This window comes from Cololabis saira, chromosome 8, assembly GCF_033807715.1.
Source record: "Cololabis saira isolate AMF1-May2022 chromosome 8, fColSai1.1, whole genome shotgun sequence".
NCBI lineage: Eukaryota > Metazoa > Chordata > Actinopteri > Beloniformes > Belonidae > Cololabis > Cololabis saira.
Window position 1 is genome coordinate 12,235,393 of NC_084594.1, and position 17,349 is coordinate 12,252,741.

A 17,349-nucleotide genomic window follows, 5' to 3' on the forward strand; every position below is an offset into this window, starting at 1 on the left:
ACAGCTCAGATCCGACCATTGATGCATGGCATAATGGCATAGACATCGGGATACTCAACAACTTTCAACTTTGGCTGGGAGCATCACAGCCTGGTACGGTGGCTGCACCACCTTCCAACGCAACGCTTTGCGGCTGGCACAAAAATCTGCTTGGTGCACCAGGTCAAAGCTGCCAGCCATCCAGGACATCTACCACCAGCACTGCAGGAAAGAAGCATAAAGGATCCTCTCTGATCCCGTTCCTCCCAAGTTTTTAACCATTCATGCTCCTTCCATCTGGCAGACAGTTCAGGAACCTGCACACCCAAACCAACTGTTTCAGAGACAGTGTCTCTCTGCAAGCCATCAGGCTTCTGAACTACTGATGTCACTCTCTCACTCCCATCCACTCAGTCCCTCCTCTTCCTCTCCTCTCTCACCCATTTTCTCCTCCCCTACTCTCTTCCCCTGCATACATCTCCCCCTCCTCACTCAATCATAATCCCATACTCCAGTCATTTGGCACTTTGATATGGGGTTGGTGGAACCCTCTTCCATGCTGCATATCTTGTACTCAGCCAGTTGTTTTACCTCTTATTTTTATCATATTTTATTTATCATATTATATTGTAAATATTTATCTTTTAATTTTGTTTTTACCTGTTTTTCTTAGGTTGGAGCAAGGAGTGAATCTTATTTCAAATTTTGTATAGTTTTACAGTTACTTGCCACACCTAGTTCACAAATGTATCATAGCTTAAACAACTTCTGAGTGAAATTTATAAATAAGGAGAATCTGAAATAAATTAGGTTCTTTTAACATTTCTTATGGGCTTCTCTGCCTAGTGCTGTGGCCACCCAGAGGGAGCATTGGAGGGCGAATAAAAGTGTCACTGTTGCCTGTTACTGCTCTGTGCTTCTCATAAGAAAAGAAAATCTGTTTTGTGGGGTGAGGCTGTATGAATAACTTATTCAATCTACGATACTGATAGGGGATCAGCTTTAAAGCAGCTTTTTCCTTTTTCAGAAAAAAGGGGGCGGGCTGGGGACATGCCCAAGGTGCAGATATGGGATCAGCTTCAAAGCACTACTCTTCTATATTTTTCTGTTTGGAAATGAAGCACTGTCCAGGGGGCTGATATGGGATCCACTTTGAAGCCATTTCCCCCCGCAGACTACTGTATGGAAATGAGTAATTGTCAGAGGTACGGATTTTAGATCAGTTTTGAACCAATATTCTGCTTAGAAATGAAGAGCTGTCTATGGTTCAGAGTTTGGATCAAGCTACACCCTTCCATCGTTTCCCGTTGAGGAAACATAGAGCTGTCCATGGTGCTGATTTTGGATCAACTGGGAAGCATCATTTACACAGGCTCTTGACATGGTCCATGCTTATATGTGAAGATGTTGCCAGTAGGCAGCATGTCCTTGTGTAACCACTGGCTATGCAGTCCAAAGACTTCTGTTCAATACACCACTTATTGCAATACATACAAATCTTATCCCTGGATTACAACTTCTGGATACTATGTACAGTGGGGCAAAAAAGTATTTAGTCAGACACCAGTTGTGCAAGTTCTCCCACTTAAAAAGATAAGAGAAGCCTGTAATTTTCATCACAGGTATATCTCAACTAAAAGAGACAAAATGAAGAAAAAAAATCCAGAAAATCACATTGACTGATTTTTAAAGAATTTATTTGCAAATTATAGTGTAAAATAAGTATTTGGTCAATAACAAAAGTTAATCTCCATACTTGTGTCATATACCCTTTGTTGGCAATGACAGACGTCAAACATTTTCTGTAAGTCTTCACAAGGTTTTCACACACTCTTGCTGTTATTTTGGTCCGTTCCTCCATGCAGATTTCCTCTGGAGCAGTGATTTTTTGGGGCTGTCGCTGGGCAACACAGACTTTTAACTCCTTCCAAAGATTTTCTATGGGTTTGAGATCTGGAGACTGGCTAGGCCACTCCAGGACCTTGAAATGTTTCTTACGAAGCCACTCCTTCGTTGCCCGGGCGATGTGTTTGGGATCATTGTCATGCTGAAAGAACCAGCCACGTTTCATCTACAATGCCCTGCTAATGGAAGGAGGTTTTCACTCAAAATCTCACGATACACGGCCCCATTCATTCTTTCCCTTACACGGATCAGTCGTCTTGGTCCCTTTGCAAAAAAACATCACCAAAGCATGATGTTTCCACCCCCATGCTTCACAGTAGGTATGGAGTTCTTTGGATGCAAATCAGCTTTGTTTTTTCCTCCAAACACGACACGTTGTGTTTCTAACAAAGAGTTCTATTTTCGTTTCATCTGACCATATAACATTCTCCCAATCCTCTTCTGCATCATCCAAATGCTCTCTAGCAAACTTCAGACGGGCCTGGAGATGTACTGGTTTAAGCATGGAGACACGTCTGGCACTGCAGGATTTAAGTTCCTGGCTGCGTAGTGTCTTACTGATGGTTCCTTTGTTACTTTGGTCCCAGCTCTCTGCAGGTCATTCACTAGTCCCCCCGTGTGGTTCTGGGATCTTTGCTCACCGATTTTTTTACCCCACGGGGTGAGATCTTGCATGGAGCCCCAGATCAAGGGAGATTATCAGTGGTCTTGTATATCTTCCATTTTCTAATATTTGCTCCCACAGTTGATTTCTTCACACCAAGCTGCTTACCTATTGCAGATTCAGTCTTCCCAGCCTGGTGCAGGTCTACAATGTTGTTTCTCACGTCCTTTGACAGCTCTTTGGTCTTGGCCATAGTGGAGTTTGGAGTGTGACTGTTTGAGGTTGTGGACAGGTGATTTCCTGGATTCTTTCTTTCTTTCCATTCTGTCTCTCATAGTTGAACTGTACCTACTGTATGATGAAAATTACAGGCCTCTCACATCTTTTGGGTGGAAGTGCAAGTGTAAGTGTAAGTGCAAGTGGGAGAACTTGCACAATGGGTGGCTGAGGAATAATGCACGGTGCTATTCTTGTTATCAAGTCAAAGCCTCTTCTTGCTAAAGTCCCATGATCCGTGGTCCATCTAACCCTACATGAATGCAAAAGCTTGAAGCCACAAAACTTAAAACTTTAAATAATATCCAACTGCATGCTGAACTTTATGCCGTGCAGCAATACAAGACACCATAGCATGAAACTACTGTACAGGATACATGGTAGCTTTCTTGCATTCAGAAGAAGTCAAACTGAAATTACACTAAATTAATTAAAATAAACTGTAAAATGAATTTCACAAGGTTTCAGAAAATCTTTATTTTTCTAACCTCAATATGCTATTATAATATACAAATGATCATTATATTTCTTTGGCAAAACTGGTTTGTGCAACAACTGGTACAATAACAAAGTAGCTTTAATTATCCCCCCTTACATAACTATGGTACCATGTGTGTGTAACGATGTACAATTGTAACATGATAAAAAAAATGCTTGCCATGAGGATGAGATGGTACCTTATCTTGTGTGACCATCACACCAGAAAACTTAAATTCATCACCATCAGACTCAATATTATCCAATAAGACTTTTCATGACTGCAAATAAAATAAAATGCATATATTGGCTCAAAGATGAATAAATATAGGGAATGGTTTTTGAATATTGATTCCATGTAGGGAATAGGGAGTTGTCCTTGGTGCAGATTTAGTGGTACCTCAAAAAATAATTTAGTTGTTGAGTATGCTCTTTACCAAAAACACACTCAGACAGCTTTTATGTTGTACAGTAGGTAGCTACTTTACAACATGCAATTATGTCCAATTGACCTATTTTGTACAAATATGAGTTATTACACCAATTTTCTCTCTCTTTTTCTCTATGAAGATAATTGGTCTTCCTCCACTGTTGGAGTTAATGTTGTCTATTTGTTTTACAATGGGAGGGATTATTCCAATGATATAAATAATTAATATAATAATGAATTAATATCAATTCAATTGATTTAATTTATATTGTGTTAATTAACAATAAATGGTACTTCAAGTTCAATATAAGACCAAGTTCATACAGTTATAATGTCAAGTATATCTTTTTATAATCCAGTTACAATTCAATTGGGTCAAATTTGTTATAATATGTTTATAATTATTAAGATGGTCAAAATGACTTTTTTTTTAGAAATCATTCACTTACCTCTGACTTGTGCCTTGCTTAGGTGCAAGACTCCTTTCTAGTTGAAAGATTCTGTGGCACAATTGATTCATATTAACAGTACACTTAACCCATGAAGACCCTTGAACCCCCACTAAACCTCAGCCTTTCGTTTTCTCTCTTTCTGGCTTTTATTGATCTGCTGGCAGCTGCGTCTCTGAGTACTATATCTACAGATATTTGTGTTTAGCTGCAGGCCTCTGGTTCCCATTATGGGCTTAAGCGATGGGCATGGGCAGTGTTTCAACACCTTGCTGCTCAGGAAAAATGTAATATTCAGGAGACCTAGCCTTACTCAGCACTTCCACCCCAAGAGCTGGCTGTGTAAAATTACCAGGGACAGCAAGTATGCTGAGACATATTGTGAACGCTTAGGTACATGGAAAAAAATGATTACATAGCAAAATGTTTATAGATTCAATATTTTCCTCTAGGAAAAATTCTTGCAACAAATTTTGGATGGAAACCAGAGTTTCAGCATAAAAAATATGATCTGCGTTTCATGGAAAATAACTAATTTGAGGGAAATGCATAACACAAGGTATGGTTTGTCAGTCTTATCTATGCAGAAATTATTCATTGAAATATGAAGGAAATGGAAAAAATTAACTGAGATCAAAGGTGTAAACTCTACCAATTACCAGTGATATGTAAAGAGTTTTGGGTGACAAATTATCAACCATAGCAGTGGAAGAAGTCGAAAAAAGAATTGTCTCAGTTGTCACAAGTTAAAACCAATCATGCAATAGCAACACATAAGACATTTTAAAATGAGTTACAATAGGCTGCTACTTGGCAATTTGACTCTCATAAAATGAACACAGCAAAATTGTATTGGAACAATTATTTTCAAAACTCACTTGGCAAGCACGAAACCTTGTTCCCTTTCCACAGAGCTTTTTTGCATGCAGCCTTTTGCCTGTAACTCTGCAAATGGAACCGTTGTTTTGTAACCTTTAAGTCACAAAGTCCTGACGTGGGATTAACATCAGAATAAATTATTTTTTCAACATCCTCCAGGCCCCCACCTCCCCACCCCACCTTCCTTGTCCCTGTTTGACTGCCTCCTCTTTCTCCTTTTTTTTTTTTGAAAATCTTTCTTCTTCCCTTTATGCAGCTTATGCCTTGTAGCTTTTAAATCCTTGTTGGTACATCCTAACCTTCCTACCCTTGCTGTCTGCTGCTCAGACAGGATCTGTGTGATGGTGGGTTTGTGCAGCATGGACTCCCTTTTTCCCTTTTTTTTCTCTCTTGTTGTCTCAGCCCTTTCCCTCTGCTGTTCTTGTCCCACATTGCATATTTTGCAGGTGTACACACACACACACACACACACACACACACACACACACACACACACACACACACACACACACACACACACACACACACACACACACACACACACACATAGGGTGATTAACAGGTAAAGCACTTCAGCAAAGCAGGCATCCTTGACATTTCCACCTTTTCAAATAACCGAAGGAGATTAATGTGAATTCCACTATGAGACAGTACATCACAGTCTACTTTGTTCACCATGTCGTTCCTATTCTCGATTCCTAAATCCCACTCCATAAAAAGAGTGCTGCATTTTGCTATGGCAACTGAAAACTAAGATGTTCCCTCTCTTTTCACTTCGTGCATTGACAGAAGTAAAGTCTCAACCATGTACTTAAAGAAAACTGTCTCGAAAAATCACAATCTCTGCATGTCTGTCAACTTCACACCACTGAAAGAAATTGCAGAACAGCAAAACTTCTTTATCTATGTTATAAACTGTTTTTGCTTTCCAAGTCATTGATTCAGGTTGTGTTGCTGAACTCTGCTTTTGTTTTCAGAATGCCTTAAAAATGCAAACAGGGCTCTTTTGTCTCTTGTAATGTTCGAAATGGTGCAAATGGCTCACTGCGAATGCCAGAAGCTTAGGGATTTAACATCCTATTCACTTATTCATTTTTGCTTCAGTAGTTACAGAATATATAGAGGTATACGGTATGATGTGTTTTGTCTGCCAGAGAAGGGTCAAATCAATCAATTTAAAACAATTTAAAACATCTTTGTGTCCGCACAACACTAAAGACATTTACCATTTCCATATGTGGAGTGAAGTTGTGGAACAGTTTGGGTGCAGAGCTCAAGCAATGTCCAAGCATGAGCCAGTTCAAACAGCGGTACAAAAATATGGTTTTCACAGGGTACAGGGAGGATGAACTCAGAATCTTAATAAGAATATATGTCTTATTTCTAGTTAAAATGTCTCATTTTTAGTCAAAAAAAAATCTCATTACACTTAAAACAAGACTCATTACTGGAAAAACAACAATTTTCACCAGATGAAAATTGTCAAATAACAAGTTATTTTTCTGGTAATGACTCTTGTTTTAATGAGATTTTTTGACTAAAAATTAGACATTTTAACTAGAAATAATACAAATATTCCTAGTAGGATTTTGAGGTTTTGCAGTGTTTGACAATCAACAGGTGTTTCCACAGATTATTTAGTCACTTGTTTACTTACATTATTTATTTTCTTTGTTTGTAAATATGTACATATGTAATGTAAATATGTAACTATGTATATTAATGAGGTGTTGGTACACAATATATGCAGTAGTTTGTGAATATGTGTTAAGACAGGATATTGATATCAACTGAGGATTGATCATTACTGAGTAGGGAGAAGGGGTAGGATTAAATATGCACATGCTTCTTTCTACTCCTTTTCGGACATGGTAACATTGTTTTATTTTTGTTTTTGTTGTTTTGACTATTTTGACTTGTGTGTTGTTTTTACGTTTTCTCATGTTCGGAATAAAGCTTTCATTCATTCATTCATTCATTCATTCATTCATTCATTCATTCATTCATTCATTCATTCATTCATTCATTCATTCATTCATTCATTCATTCATTCATTCATTCATTCATTCATTCATTCATTCATTCATTCATTCATTCATTCATTCATTCATTCAATCAAAATATATTTTCTTTTTCTTCAACCATAATGACTCCAAATGCCTGTACCCAGTACTCGAGTTGTAAAAAAAAAAACCAGGGGGGATGGTGGATTTTATCATATGTGGACAAATAATTTGTGCTGATTACAAATAATATAATATATTACAAATAAACCAAAACACCTGCAGAAATACTGCAGGAATGACATAGCAGCAGTTAAATGCAGCCTTCTGTAAGCTTTAAATATCCACTGGGCTTACATTAAAATACATCAAAACACAAAAATAAAAAACAGTTTTCTGAATTTATCAATATGACTCTGTCCTTCACAGAATAAGTAAAATGGATCACTGCAAAAACTCAAAATATTAACAAGAATATTTGTCATATTTCTAGTTAAAATGTCTCATTTTAGTAAAAAAAAATCTCATTACACTTAAAACAAGACTCATCCCTGGAAAAAGCAACAATTTTCACCTGTTTCAAGTAGATTTTCACTTGAAATAAGTAGAAAAATCTGCCAGTGGAACAAGATTTTTTTGCTTGTAATGAGAAGATAAATCTTGTCCCACTGGCAGATTTTCCTACTTATTTCAAGTGAAAATTTACTTGAGACAGGTGAAAATGGTCAAATAAGTTATTTTTCTGATGTTATTTTTCTGGTGATGACTCTAAATGTTGAAATAGCAGTAAAACCACATGCATTGATGAAATGACATAAGGGATGGAAAGGGGGGACGGCAGTTTTACAGGGGGGATGATTTTGACCGTTTTTATTTCAGGGGGGATGCCAACCCCCCTCATCCCCCCTCAACTCCAGTACTGCCTGTACCTTACTGACTTCACTCCACCCCTTCTCTTTCATGCTCTTCTCTCTCGTCCCTCCATTGGTATCTTCCCTCCACCACCACCAGGGGCTGTCCTGCAGACCGCAGCTCCGCCGCCGCCGCTGCTCTCCCTGCGCTGCTGCTCTGACTGAGCGGAGCTGCAGACGCGCCGCGCGGACCGTCCGTTCATCACACGCTCAGCTCTCACTCCCAAGCGGAGCGGCAAGTTAACTACCGGCCACTCTGTTTTCCCTCTGCAACTTATCAAGGCAAAGGCTTTTTGTTTCCGGGCACGGGATAACAAAGGTAAGACTTGGAGGATGTTTTGATTCAGTGGGAAAGTTCACTTTGCGCTGGCATGCTCTTGGACCTGGACTCGCATCTGGACTTGCATCGTTGCCTTATGAAAATTACACTGTGGTAGTTTTTACTGCCACATACTGTAGAAAGAAATTGCACAAGTGATCGGTGATTTTGCGTGCTTATATTTGTGGGGGTGCGTGTGTGTGTGTATGTGCAGATATGTATTTGTATTTTATTGAGCCTCTGAAATCTGTACATCAAGATTGAATAACATGCCTCTCTAACTTGTTGCCACCACTTGTAAAACATAACGTCTCGTTAGTTTTATCTGTAATAAGCATAAGGCGGGGAAACCAGGCGTATTTCAGATCATATTAAATCGTTTTAACATCAAATGCTCAGTTGTAGGGAAGCGGAAAATGCTCTCCAGCTGGCTACCCCTGCTGTCACAAGCCTTTACATTCATAAATGCGTCGCATACATTTATTATAACAAAATCCCAACGAGATTGGTCAGCAGGATGCATTTCGCGCAGCGTGACTGTGGAAATGTAAATGTTCTAGAGGCATTAAAATGCACTTCTCTCTGATAATGTGCCTGTGTATGTGTAGGCTACACATTTAGACGGGACACAAGTAACAATTGGAGATTTTTTTTACACAAGTCTTCTACCAGGGGTGCAAAATGACTGCACGCAGCCCCAGCTCGGTTAGATTTCCGAGGACTGCAGCCACTTGATGCGCCAACAGGATGCATTTGGGGAAGTTGGACGTGTGCCACTGTGCAATGGGCGCTGACTTAAAAGCATACTGGAAACAATAAGATGAACTCACGTTATAATCTCACAATAATCCTTCATAGTTAAATTGTGGATTAAAAATGTCTCTTCAAATAGAGTAAGGGTTGCAAACGGCGTCAGTCCTTTTTCCTTCCCCTTTTAATATTCCCACCAAAGATGTTTAGTCGATTTTATTAGATATTTTAATCACTCCATCCTTCATGTTGATCTTAGTTGACCTGCCTTGTTAAAAGCATCAGTTGTAATTTGTTGGACACGTTTTTTTGGACAAAATCCAAATTCTCTACAAAAATGCACATCTCAGCAGCTTTGGTCTCTTAGAATTCTCTGCTTCTCTCCCATTTAACCTTTCATTGTGTTTGTATGCCTCTGGTTTCTGCTATACTGACTTTGGTAACTTATCACAAACTATTTGTAAACATGACATTTGGATTTACTCGAATAGCATTTGACATTTGTTAAATTTGCCAACAGTTGCTGGTGAAACACATGAATGACAGCTTGTGCAGTCAAGTCAAAATCCAAGCTATTACTATTTTCCACCAGCAAGAATGGTCAAATCTTTTCCATCCCAGATTAATATTGCTTTTGTGAGGATGCAGACTCTTCCTCCTCTTTTCCATGAGTGAGCCCATTTTATTTTCCAAATGAGGGTCTACTGTCTTTTCATATAGCAGAGCATATTTTGTGATTGTGGGGTTACTATGCACTTTAAGCTTGGATATTGCTTAGTGACCTTGGCTGGGGTTAGGATTGCGTGTTTGCCTATGCATCGTTGATTAAGTGTATGGCAGGATAAACATAGACGACTCTGCCTGTCAGCTTTGTGTGTTTATGACACTTCTGGGACTCCTCACTTTGTCATGTATCCTTAGGTAATTTGCATTTGGGAAAGTAAAATAATTGCTTGTTTTTCAGGGAAATGTCATCAGTTTTTACAATTTAGATGTAGATCTGTAGACAAAGTGGTCACACACTAATTCTGTATGAAGATCAGATGTTTGGGATGTAGATTTGTGAGGTTACACTATAAGATAAAACATGGTTGATGTAGACATCAGACAGATTTAGGAGGAAATAAATATTCTTTATCTCTAATATGAATCTTGGGGGTTTTCAGATTTATGCCACCTAGAAAATAATTTTCTGAATTCCCTTGCATTTCACATGTCTGTAAAAATATGGAATTTATTTCGTGCGTGGTAGCTGAGGTTATTGTTTTGGTCTGAAATAAGCTTTCCTGTGTTTTTTGCATTGACACTGTCACAAGGCTCTTAAAACATGCTTGAAGAATTTATATGCGCACTGGAGATGTGTCAATTGCTATTTTCTATGCCACTTCTAATTTGTACTTTTCTTTAAGGTCTGACCTGCCAATAACAATTATGGCTGTTTTTAATCATGCCTTTGTTAGAAGTCTTTGTTTTTTTTATATATATATATATATATATATATATATATATATATATATATATATAAATAAATAGATAAATGAGCATAATCAAAGAAAAAAACTACAGTGGATGAAGACTAATAGCTTTATTATTCCTCTTAGCCTTTATAACATTGACTATGTACAGCAGAGTGATGCTCTTTCAAGTTCTTTCAAGTGTTGGATTAGGTTGAGGTCCTTAACATTTTAGTTGCCATTGTTATTATGAGTCATTTCTACATTAGAGGTTATAGGAATTTCTTTCTTTGCTATTGCTATTCTGTAGAACAGTGATCAATCTCCAAAATACACATTCCAGTCACTGCATCATCATGGTTTGCTTACTGATATAAAAAAAAAAGTTCATTGTTATGAGCCTTTAAGCTAATGCATATATCACACCATAAAGAAATGAATACATTGATAGATATTTCAAGGCTCTGAATATGTTGTGTAATTGAGCAGAAAAAAAAACAAAGATGCAAAGAATTGGTTGGAGTAAACGACTGTGATATGAGTAAAAGAAGTGATATAAGCCAATTGGAAGAAAATTGTCTGATTCTGAGTTAGAGTCTGATTCTCTAATGCCCACATACACTGATGAACCTTGTTAAAACCACCTTGTTATGTTGTGGACAAAATCTTCACTTTTGCTCCACATTACCTCTGGCACAGCGGATCATTTACAGGAGGTAGGATCTGCACGGACACGATGCGTCGACGCTCAACGTCGAGCGGCCCTGACGTTTGTAATAGGAGCAACCGTCAGCTCAGATCAGATGCACGGCCAGTTGGTTGATTGGCTAAAAAAATTGGACTTTGCGCTATTTTTCATGTCTAGCTTTGCAAGCAAGGAGAAGCAACAGATTCAGTACTCATTTGAGAAGCATAAAACATCACCTATTGTAAAGTGAAAGAGAGCCATGACCACTGAAGCCTTAAACATACTTTTGAAAACTGCCTTCTCTCATGTAGTCCTTTAGTCCACAGCACCACGATCATTTGGATCTTGTGTGTTGCAGCACCAGGAACTCCAACGACCAGGGCTCCTCAGGTGCATCCAACAGATGTACTGTCAGATTGGGATCTAGGGAGTTTGGAGGAGAGCCCGCTCTTTCCTGTGCTCTTCATCTGCTCAGTGTGCTCGATTACCAACTGTCCTGCCGGAGGTGCTTTGTCTGCAAAAATCCTTATATATGTGGTACATGTTAAAATAACTGCTACACAAGTGCCAGTATCCAAGGTGTCCCAGCAGAACATTACACTGTAATGGGATGATCACTCTACCTCTAAGGGGTTTTAATGCTAGGTGTACTGTATGTGCACACACTCAAACATCAATATATTTTATCTGCCAGCTAGTAGGGGAGACAGAATCGGAAACATTTCCTCTCCATAAGGAAAATAAGACATGAGCGCATTTCCACCATTCTACTGTCCGTTACAGGCATTTATCTGCTTTGTGGCCTGCATTCCTCGCTCATTCGGCTGGTGGTCTAACCAGCCTGTACATTACAAGGGCCATGTAGCAGCAACCCAGATGGCAGAATGGGCTGATTGTGATTTATGTACCAAAAGTGAATGCATTACCATGGACTTCTGGAGTTAGGCTCAAGTTCAGGCAGCCAAGCAGGCATTTCTCTCTCTCTCTCCCTCACACACACAGACACACACACACCCACACACACACACACACAAACTCATACAGTACACTAAATCTAAGCTTGCACTGGTCTTATTTCTCTGCCTTATTGCCAATGCGCTTACTATGTGTTACTCAATAGGACCTCCCAGGCAGATCATACAGACAAAAATAAAAAAAATGTTCATTGCACATTTTTTAGATACTTTTAATTGTTGTCGTCAAGGATGAACAGTCAGAGACACACAGTACCATCCCACCCCCACCCCCGCCTGACCAAGAAAAACGTTTGCTATTGTGAGAAATCGATTGCTATTTACAAAGCTGGTGCATAAGTGTGGCGCGAAAGGAGAGATGGCTCAGATAGACGCACCATCAGAGAGCGCGAGAGAGAGAAGAAAAGAGAGGCCTTTGGAACGAGAATGAGGGTGATAGATGGCGGCAAGGTGGCAGTAAAGATGAAATGTACAAGGGTAAACCTGAGGACTTTTATGGCTAACAGAGAGGGGACCGATTAAAGCCAGCTAATTGATCTGGACTTGTGGTTAGGTGACTCGTTCATTCTCCAGCTTGTCATATTCTCTCATTCTCTCGCTCCCTTACTTCCATCCCTCACACAGGGACACACAAACACATTTTCACAGTCGTGCTCCTCACTGCTCACACCTGCTATCTTGTCGGCAGTCAAGAACGGTTAGACCTTAAGTCACTTCATTCCCCCCACAGGGCAGAGACTGCGTCAACCATATTAGCGACTGAGCTAAGTGATGGAATCACCAGGTAGGAGGAGACAGACAGCTAGGGGCCGTGGGCGGGCTCCACGGTAGCTTTTCCAGTCCTGGTTGCACTTGATTTCAAGAGAAAGGGCTACAGACGATGCTCTGATCCAGGGACCTTCGAGTGGAGAGCCGTGGCTTTGTTGAGCAAAGTCGGCAAGCTCATTTAATCGTATAACGTGTGATGATGAGACAGATTCTTCTAGTCATTTCAGTGGCTCTGTTGTCAAGGCTGACTCTACTCTCATGGTTAATCTTGATTTGTTTAATCAGACAAGTGACAAAAAACATGGATTGTGTGACTTGTACCACTTGCTTCTATTCGATGTTGTAAAACAAGTTAAATAAAGTAACTTCTGGTAAACATTAAACATGATTAGCCTCAACGGAAAGCATTGTAGTCATAATGGTTTCATTCAGTAATTTGTCTTTTGTTTTCAAAACGTGTTTTTTGGCATTTAGACATTCTGACATTCAGAAATGCACTCAATTTTAACATCCATCTGGTTTATCCAACGTATAATTGTGTTGTTGGCTTTAGATGGTCCTAATTTCTCTTTAAAAAAAGGAAAAAAAAGTCATCTCAGTGGTTCGATTTTTAAAGTTTAGAAGTAACATTGTTATAATTCCCAGCCTGACCTAAACAACGAAAATCTTAGCAACAAGAGGAGCAAATGGACAAAACACGATTTTGACAGCTGCGGAGTCCATCTGTCCTTTTGATGCAGTGAAATCTGTTGATATGGGAGCAGTCTCTAAAGGCATTTAAAGCCAATGGAGCATGATTGAATGGAGATTTCAGACAAAAATGAAAGCTTTCAAGTATGTACACATTCTAAACGAAATCATTCCTTTTGGCAGTGAGATAAAAAGAAACTTTTAGACAGATCTATGCAATGAATGTTTTATCTCATAATTTTTTTATCATATTATAGCATGATAAAAGATCAGATATCAAACATCCATTTGCCCAGCCAGTCTCGAAACAGTGACAAGTCATGCTGAATCCAATAATAGGCATTACTCTTGTTGCACAATATACTATAAACTTTTTGTATTGTAGTATTTTACAGTCAGTTCTTCTTGTTTGTTTTTAATATGCATGATCTTCTGGAGGCAGGATTCCATCCCCGATGGTGGGATCCAGGTGTACGCAGTGTGCGATCATAGCTGGTCTGCCGGTCTATATTTGTATCTCTTGCACTAGAGTGGGAAGAACAACAGCTTTGTAAACAGGCAGTTCTTCACCTGGATGTCACGGTTCACAAAGACTCTTCCTCTGAATCTGGCATAACCCCACTGGCAGAGCTTATGCAGCGGTGTATTTCTGCATCAGTGTCGGATTTAAAGGGATGAAGGCTGCCAAGGTTGGGGAAAGTCATCCACATTTTGAGGTTGATATATTTGATATGTATTGAGACACACAAATGCAGTGAGTCACTACACGCCCGCACTCATGCACATATATTGCACACGTAAATACATGCAGATATTAGGGCTTTTTTGATATACAACAGATTAACGTGAACAAAGGATTATGGCGGATGCAAAGAAGAACAAGTTATTTTGCTTTGCTTGCTCTCTTCAGATTTAAGCATGCAAACCAGTGTGAGTGCAGACATTGGGGTCATTTTATAAGGTAAACAGTTTACAATCAATACACTTTCATTTTATTCTCTGCTTAGCAAGTGACTGTACTGTCATTAAACATGAATTTCATTCAGTTTGACAGGGATATCTCGTGTTTTTTTTGTCTCCAGCTCTTGTCTCATCCCAGATTATCTACAAGCACTATAAAGTGACATTTTTGAAGAGTGAAGATGCTCATTGACTGCAAGCATCCCTGAAATTAGATTTATGATGGGTTGTCAGTTTCAAAGACTTACAGAACGACTCTGGTACAGACATAATTAAAAAGACCTCTCTCTGTAGTTTGGATGGCCTGCAATCTGGACCATGAAAATTTTCATCATCGATGCTTGTTTAAAGAGTTTACTGGCCTCAGTAACTTAAAAGGAGAGTTTTTTTAACAAGATGAAATGACAGATATGAATACCAGATCGCCTATCTTTGTGAGTTAAAACAAATATATCATCACATGAATATTAAATCAAACATTTTTATTCAGACTTTTAAACTGGAGCTGATAGAAAGAAGGATCCCGACTTGACTGATTACACACGGAATTGTGCATAGTTGTTTACAATGAGGGTCTATGTCAGTCTCTTAGTGAACTGGCTCCTTGTCAAGGGTATTTTCTTGTTTCCTTTAGCCTCCAATCTTTGCTGAGACGGGTTCCAGCTCCCACTGACCCCCCGAGTAGGAACACGAGGATAAGACAATGGATGAATGAGCAAATATCAATACAGGATTTATTTACTTGTCAAAATTACTCCCCAGAGTCTTTCATTCACTGTCTGGTAATGAAAACCTAGTAGCAGTCGGGTGACTCCAGTCAGCCGTAATCCATGCTTTGGCTACTTTACTTTATCTTGCTCTTGCTTTTTCCTCAAAGTCATTTTTCTCTGACAGAATTATCATCTTGTGGCCGATAGCTGAAGAATAACTATTTCATTATTATGTTTGTTGTGTCATGTTAATGCAATTGTGACAACATGGTCATATTTTCCCACAGGTGAGTGTGTAGAATTGAATGACACAGGTGGGAAGTGTAATGTAAAGGTATTAAGCATTCACTGTGATTTTTTTTCTTTTTTACGGTCAGTATATATAAAGACACTTATCAATCAGCCGTAGTAATTTCCTATCTTTGCTCTGAAGTTATCAACATAAAAGGTAAAAAATACAAATATTATGTAGTTACACAGTAAAAGTAGGAAAAGTTTATTTATACAACAGCTTCAATGATTAAATACAGTCTCAGAGGTAAAACTAACAAGATGCTTGACAAAAGCTAATGCACAATAAGACAGATAAAACCATAATAATGGTTTTATAATAAAAGTAAGAAAAAACAAAAAACATAAAACAGTGTATTAAACAGAAAATGCACTCCTAATAGCTTGTCTAAAAAAAAGAAAAGCTAATTTTCAAAGCAATTCATGCTATGAACGCAGCATAAAAACAAGGAAAAGCACATTCCATAAGCGAGATGCTGCTGCTTGACAAGCGCAAGTTTTAAATCAGGTGTAGGGGGACCATTAACAACTGGCCCGGCAGCTGGAGGGTTTGATGTGTATATGACGCATAAAACTCACTATCTGTTCCACTGGAGCCACGATGTCAGGTCGCAGTGAACACCCTTTTGTCTGTGGACAGTATATCTCCGGGCGGTTCACAATTCATCTCGCTGCTTTTGCCACTCCATCAATAAACACAGGTGACAGAGTGTCATAAGCCCTGCACGCTTGTGCCATCTCACTGCCTCCACGGCTACTGTTTCATCCTCCTCATCATGATCTCCGTTTCTTTTCTCTCTTCTACTGAGCTTAGTTTCATCCCTGAATACTGTTCAAAAGCTGGAGAGGCTTCTTGGAAACTCTGACACAGCCATATTATTATTCAGAACCTTGTGGTGAACCATATATTTGTTCCTGTAGATTTGGACAAAGAGGCACCTCCCTGGCTTGGTTCTGTGCTGTTCTCTTTGTGTATTTTACCTTGGAAAGGGTACTGCTGCTGGCTCTCATCCTCATCCAGGCTTCTTTTCACACTGCAAATCTCACCAGTGAGTTCCAGTTTTGACTCAGAATGTACCAAAGGTTTGATTTGACCATTGATAAAGTTGTTGTTTCTGTTATCTTTTCTGTTTTTTTTTGCTTCCCGAGAACAGTTAGCCATTCAGTAACATTTTGTGGGTTAGCAGCAACAATTTCCAAACGCAGGTATATACTCTGAATAAATGGTAAACCTTTAATCTGTTTTACTTTTGCAGTTCCAAAAAATTAAGGGGGTGCTCCCAACCTGATCATCAGCTGATGATCAACAGTTTCTGAGAACTCTCAACTTACATTAGAGTTCTTGAAAATAAGGCGTTTATTTGTACTTCAATTTTTGCTCTAGTTTTAGCATGACTATTGTCATATTAAAGGTATAGTCTGTAATGTTGGAGAGCTAGCAAGATTTGAATGTGGCACCTCCTCTAAGCCCCGCCCCCTCCTCCCCCTCCCGTCAGCGCTCCGTCCAAAGCCACACCCCCACAAACTTTGGGGAACGCGCATTTGCAGGAGTCGAGTTTTCCAGGACATTTTGGACAGCATATTTTCAACAAAACTACCCCATGTCTCATTCACCTGTAAGCGAAGCCGGTTTTAGGGGGGGGGGCAGGGGTTGTGCCCACCCAAATGTGCGTCCTGCCCACCCAATCAAAGTTATGGGGATCCTTTATTTTTTTATAATTTCATTTTTATATAAATATAAAAAAATATCACAGAATATCTGTACCGTTTCTGATTGGGTGCGCATCATTTTTAGACACAACAATGAACGCATACTGCAAAAGTTGTCTCGG

At 39.2% G+C, this 17,349-nt stretch overlaps 2 protein-coding genes across 2 annotated transcripts in view; both read left to right on the forward strand.

Annotated features, from left to right (window-relative positions):
* The window catches only part of tox2 (TOX high mobility group box family member 2), a 570,456-nt gene that overhangs the window by 529,352 nt on the left and 23,755 nt on the right, over nt 1-17,349 (forward strand). The window lies entirely within an intron of this gene.
* The window catches only part of LOC133448345 (cadherin-22-like), a 221,812-nt gene continuing 212,567 nt past the window's right edge, over nt 8,105-17,349 (forward strand). The window contains exon 1 of the mRNA XM_061726770.1: nt 8,105-8,232. The gene's annotated coding sequence lies outside the window, so the exon portion shown is untranslated. The remainder of the gene's footprint in view (nt 8,233-17,349) is intronic.